Genomic DNA, 6,697 nt, shown 5'->3' with positions numbered 1-6,697 from the left:
GAGACTCTCCTGAAGTTTTCTGAAGTAATATTCTTGTATATTGTACAAGGCTTCTTTCAGCACTTCACAGAGTTCTTCTTTAGATTTAGGTTGTCTTATTTCTTTCTCTGTCCAAGTGATCCCAAACTGCCTCGATAATATTCAGGTCTGGACTTTGTGGAGGCCAGTCCATGACTGTCAATGTTTTATCAGCCGTTTTTCACTCCAAATATGATTTCACTGCATTAGCAGTGTGCTTGGAACTGTTATCATGCTGAAAAATAAAACCACTCCCAATCAGGCACTTTCCAGAAGGAATAGCATGATAAATTAAAACCTGCCTGTACCTTTCAGCATTCATGATCCCATCAATTTGGCCAATTTCGTCAACACCACTGGCAGAAATGCAGCCCCAAACCAGGACAGACCCTCCACCATGTTTCACTGAAGGCCGCAATCATTCATTCTTCCATCTCTCTCCAACTCTTCTTCTCACATGTTGTCGACGATTCGCCTCAAAAATTTCAAACTTGCACTTGTCACTCCATATTATTTTCCACTGATATTCATTCCAATCTTTGTGAGCTTTAGCATATCTTAGCCTTTTCAACTTCTTCCCCTTTAGAAAAAAAAAGTGGTTTCTTGGCTGCTACCATTCCACAAAGACCAATCCTGATCAAGCTTCTTCGAACTGTAGTAGGATCAACTTGGCATACAGATGATGAGCCAGGTCATTGCTGGACTTTTTCCGGTCTCTCAAAGAAGACACTCTGAGAAACTTCTCACCAGATTTTAAAAGTTTTCTTGGCCTTCCAGACTTTTTTTTTCCCTTGACCTCTCCTGATTCTTCAAATTTCTTTATAACAGCTTGAATACCACATCTTAAGTATCCAGAGTGTTTGCAAATTTCCCTTTGAGGGTAGCCTTGCTGGTGCAAAAGTGTTATTTTATGTCTGTCAAATTCTGTGATCTTTGGCATTTTGAATGGAATTATGTGATTGAAAGTTGGTCTTATTAGCAAGCTTCCAATATATATATATATATATATATATACACATATATATATATATATATATATATATATATACACATATATATATATATATATATATATACACATATATATATATATATATATATATATATATATACACACATATATATATATATACACATACACACACCTTTGTCCTGTCCTCCCCGATTCCATATACCTTTAAATCACTGTTACACACTTTTATTGATAAATATTATTAATAAACTTACAAGCTCAACATTCAACACAGTTTGCATTTTTTTTGTTTTGTTGATAGCATGTTGTTTGTCTTGACAAAAATTTTGGAATAATAAATAGAAGTGTATTAGGTGAGAACTAACATTTAATTTTAAAGTTGTAATGTGGAAGTAAAAATAAAAACTCTATGGGTTGCACTCTAGCAATGTTAGCACACCATAGTGCTACCATTATTACACTAATCTAGGCCTTTATGCTTAAATGTTAGGGTGTTTACTGTCCCTGTAACTTCAGGCTTCACTTAGAAAATCAACAGATTGTGTTATTTGGTCAGTTGTATGTATACAATATTATTTCACTCACTGAGTCCAAATATACATTAAAGGGATAGGAAAGTCAAAATTAAACTTGCATGATTCAGATAGATCTGGTCATTTTAAGACACTTTAAAATTCACTTCTATTTTAAAATGTGCTTCGTTCTCTTAGTATCCCTTGTTAAAAAATGAATACGCACATATCACACTAGTGGGAGCTGCTACTAATTGGTGCCTGCACACATTTGTCTCTTGTGATTGGCTAAATAGATATTTTCAGCTTCCTGTCAGTAGTGAAATGCTGTCCCTTCAGCAATGGCTAGCAAGAGAATGAAGAAAATTTGATAATAGAATTAAATTGGAAAGTTGTTTAAAATAGTATGTTCTATCTGAATCATAAAAGAAAATTTTGGGGTTTACTATTCCTTTAATAATAGATATGTATTCCAATTAAGTTTAAAAATACATCCCAGTGTAAACATTGTCCATTTACAAAAACAAGAAGATTTACTAAAATAATTTCCTTGTGATGTTAGGATCCAGATAAGGCCAAATATAATCCAAAAGAAACACTGTTGCAGGAATGATATACATAGCTATGTGCTATAGATGCATTTGATAACAAAATACACAGAACTGGTTGTTGAGACATACAATAGTGATCCCTTGGTTTAGGAATAAACCTAGAAAACATGGTGGAAAAATGGATACCATTTATGTAGTCCTGTATATACTGTATGTAATTTTGACACAGTGAAGCTGTTGCTTTAAGGGGTGGGGTTTTCTTATTAACATGCAACTTTTTTTTCTCCACAACTTTATTTTGCAGGCCGGAGGACATGCAGGCTCTGTGGAACTAAAAAAAGGTGGGTGATATGACCCTTCACATAGGAAATAGGCATTGGGATCTACGGGGAGAAGTCACAGAAACTTAGGGATTGTCCCAGCAGCTTCTTGTTCGGGAAAGGGTATTGAAGTAATTTCCCAATACTCTGAGAATAACCGCAAATATACTGTCATTTGAATCTTACTGGTTTGCTCTTCTGTGCTATACTATCAAATTAATCCAACATCTCCAAACCCTTTAGATTTGTAAGTAATTCTGTAGAGAAAGTTTTATTAACTCTGATTATGTTAATAAGGCCAAATTTTAAAGCAGAGGTAAAAGTGACTCCTGATCATTATTTGTCAGAAATATAATAGACAAAGATCAGGTGGGTGGGTGTTGGCTTATGGGACAACTTTACTGTAAGGAAGGGGCTCTGAAGCGAAGGAATCAATCCTGTATGGTCTTGCTTCAACCACAGGGCAGTCCTTGTACAGCTCACACCCTTCTGTTCTGTACTGCAATTTGTGTTGTCTCCTTTATGTAACAATATGGGTGAAAATATGAGTAGAAGGGTAAGAGGTCAGGTCTTCACTTACTCACTTATATCCCAAGGCTCAGATATGCTTTGTCTAAAGCAAAATTAGTGGAGAAAATATTTTTTAGTAAGAGCCCCAGTTATTTTCCACCATTGTGCACCATACACTAATGTTCATAGTTATAAGATAACACAAATGATAACAGTTTACTATTGATCTAAATCAGATATGTACAAAAGCAGTTAAGATCTACTAATAGTCCTTTATGATTATTTATGAAGAAAATTAAGTCTTACACAGTGTGCTGCTTTGTTTTCAACAGTAATAATTCTAAAACAAGGTTTATCTAGATGTAAAGAAAAGTTTAACAGCAAATACTTATGTTGGCTAAAACCATAAATATATTAATCATGTAAGGTAAAAGGTTGGTTAGATGGTTACTGGCAACAAATCTGTGTTCACTATCAAAGATAAGGAGAGGGCTATGATTCTTATTAAAGATAAACCCCTGCATTGCTCTGATTAACAGTCAGCTTCCATATTTATGAAATTCATGTGAAGCCTGAGGGGTAAGCAGAATATAACAAAATAGAAATACATAAAATATCACGCAGATGGTTGACAACATGAGGACACAGAACTTGTAGTAGCAACATATGACCTTTTGTTATTACATGACATGGATTAAAAACAAACAGTCCCTGGAAATCAGGGACTGTTGGCAACTATGTGCAAGTGCGAAAAAAAAAATCACCTAAATGATAATTATAAAATATGGAGAATTAAACGTAATTCTGTATCCTGAGGTAAACAACTTGTGGGTGGTACGTGCAGACATACATACATACATACACTCAACAGGATTACACAATCAGCTGTGATTTAGGATATAAAACAGCAACACTGTAGCATGAGGGTTAGTAATGTCATATGACGAGAAACCACCGCAGTAGTAATATAAGTATGTTACGGAAATACCACAATTCAAAAACTTGCAACTCTTCTGGCACAAGACAAGTTAATAAATGCTTCGGGGAGTGATAGCGTATGGGTTAAATAGTTGCCTCCTACTCTGCAACAATTGGTTGGGTTTTCACGCTCTGCCTTTTTAATGGTTAGGCAAAACCCCAGCCTCTTGTGTGTAACTTGTCTAATCTTTTCAACGGGCCACGCCCACTCCTTCCAGTTTGATGGCAACACGCTTCCCAACGTCACCTGAGTTACTCGCTATTGGCTGTCATTGCTTCCCTTCTCAGCCAATCCATTTCGACAGTGGTGACATCAGCTAGCAACCATTCCCCGACACGCGCCGAAGGGGGCGGGGCTTAGTTTGGCGGTAGGTGGATCTAGTCATGATGTCATAGCCGATGTGGGTGATGATTGGTTGGAACTGACTGTCTCTTTTGCTGTTGCTGTGTGGGTAGAGACGACTGTAGCTGCCGGTACCTGATGTTGAGCCAGGCAGTGGGGGACGAGGGGTGAGTTACTTTACAGACACTAATATGGCTGTTGAAGCTCTCCAAGTCTTACTATCGTATCTAACCACAAAGAGTACCTGGCTTTTACTAGCAACTGCTTCGTGTGGGAGCCTGGAGGATTCATGCAGTTTTTTCACCTCCTGCCAGACACAAGCCTTATGTCGTTGGATTTGATGGGAGTTGTAGTTCTCTTGCTAGCAGCTCATACTTGCTGTCTAGATGAACCTTCCCCCTCGTGGACTACAATTCCCGTCAGACATTGTGTCTGGCTCCAGTTTTGATAAACAAGGCGCTTCTTTTCGCTCTTTGATTAGTCGCCTTTGTCCACGCCTACTGTCTGCTGTCATTGGCTACTGTAACCGTCTGTTGTCAGCTTTTGTTTCAACTCCACCTCTTTCTCCACATTTACCGTCTCTAATTGGCTACTGTAAGTGTTGCTCAAATGTCTATATTACTGTCAATTCGCACCGCCCAGGGGGTGTATCAAATCTTCCTATTGGTTACAGTGTCTGTCACTGGGCTAGTTGTGGGCTACGATTGGCTGTCATCACCAGCTGTTCCTGCTTCATTCACCATTTTGTCTCCTGGAGTAAGAGGCTAGGCAGCAGTGTGTGGATGTCCGAGGTTGAGGGCCAGGTGAGTGTCCGCTGCTCCCCCTCTGGCCACCAGGACTTGGGACATACCATGCTTAAGAACCAGCCTCATTATCTAAGTTATAAAATGTTTACAGTAGTTTATTGTTTTTATGTGCTGTGCTTGTTTTTTTTTTCTTTTCCTTTTATCAAACTGGATATATTCTCACAGCTTCCGCCTATACATAGATTCAATGTTTATCCCTGCTTGATGCACTGTCTTTTACACTCCAATAGTAGATGCAGTATTATGCAGTACGTAACTCCAGATGTTAACAATCCTTTAGAAACATCGATATTTTACTTTTTGCATCTTGATTGGGCTAGTAGAGTTTCGTGTGTAGATTCTGCTTGGACACAAGTTTGTGCTATCTTGGACTGGTATCAAATTCTAATTTTCACCTAATATATATTTATCGTTTATCTCTCTGCAATAACAGTCTGGTAGATTAAATTGTCACCTGCTGTGCGTGTTATGGGAACAAGCTTGCTTTGCATGAGTGGGTTTGATGGGTCCTTAACCCATTGGGTTCCGATGGCTGCATTGCATGTCAGCCCTCGCTGGCAGCAAAGGGCTTAAGCATTAAGCTAGTACAGAAGGAGTTAATACTTGTGTGGTTCTGCTGTTTAGTGGATTATGGTGAGAATGTTTCTAGATTTTGTAAAGTGGACCTTTTGTGTGGCTGACATGTCTGTAAGGTGATCCATTGGATGTGTACTACATGGTATGAATCAGAAGTAGGATTGTCTCTCTTTTTTTTTTTTTCCTTTTCTTTCAATGACATAGGGAGAGCTGCTGTGTATGTGCTTGATTGTAACCAGAATGCCAGCTTGGAGTGCAGTGTATGGATGGAACTGATAATTCATTGTGGACAGAAAGAGGAAAAGTATGATGTGTATGTAATGCATCACTCTGTGACAGTGACAGATGTACTCCGATGACAGATGATATTTTTTGCAGCAATAATTTATTTATGTAATCAAGGGAAATTTGCCTTGAAGGGGGAATTATCGTCCCTATGCCCTTTTTACAATTAAGGTAAACTTAGTGGATCCTGACATTAGTCTGATATATCCACTGTTTATCATAAAAGCATAGAATATCCAGACTAGAAGCCACAAAGTAGTATATTAATCACAGAAACCTTTTTTTGTATCTCTACCTAACAATGTTCCAGTTTGATCACTACATAGCTCTTGCCAAAGCTTAAAACATTAAAATATCTACGCAATGACCTGTTACAAAGGATAATGTAACTGAACTCAGCTACAGAACACCTAGTTTGCTATTACTTTTGAATATGATGTCACATTTCTCGCACAAAGACAATTTCTTGAGAAAGAACCTTCCTTGTTATGTCTGAGACAGAAATATAGGACTCAATTTAGAGTTATAGGGAAATATATTATATTACTGATGGTATTAACATCTCAAAAACCACCTGCTTTTAGAAAAGCCAAGAAATGATACATATTGATGCCATATTGCCATAATAACAATGGACTTGTTTCCAGCATCAACCTTTGTCAATATGAAACCCAACACCTTGTAACATCTTTATACACCTTGCGTATTATCTGTCTGTGGTTAATACAAAGGAAAGATTGCTTAAAGGTTGAAGATCAAGATATCCTTTTAAAATAATAGTGGGTTGATGCTTAACGCATGATATAGTAATGTGGATTGGTAAAA

General features: G+C 37.5%; 1 protein-coding gene across 6 annotated transcripts in view; it reads left to right on the top strand.

The window, feature by feature from the left end:
- Positions 1-2,329: 2,329 nt before the first annotated feature.
- Positions 2,330-6,697, top strand: part of CIC (capicua transcriptional repressor) — a 368,710-nt gene continuing 364,342 nt past the window's right edge. For 3 of the 6 annotated variants that reach the window (XM_053690942.1, XM_053690943.1, XM_053690939.1), the window contains exon 1: positions 4,497-5,008. The gene's annotated coding sequence lies outside the window, so the exon portion shown is untranslated. Of the gene's footprint in view, positions 2,396-4,283; positions 4,373-4,495; positions 5,009-6,697 lie in introns of those variants that run through there. The other 3 variants (XM_053690941.1, XM_053690940.1, XM_053690944.1) reach the window with 3 other exon arrangements.

Source organism: Bombina bombina, chromosome 8 (assembly GCF_027579735.1).
Source record: "Bombina bombina isolate aBomBom1 chromosome 8, aBomBom1.pri, whole genome shotgun sequence".
NCBI lineage: Eukaryota > Metazoa > Chordata > Amphibia > Anura > Bombinatoridae > Bombina > Bombina bombina.
Note: the sequence above shows the minus strand (reverse complement) of the source record. Positions and strands in the feature narration are given on the sequence as shown.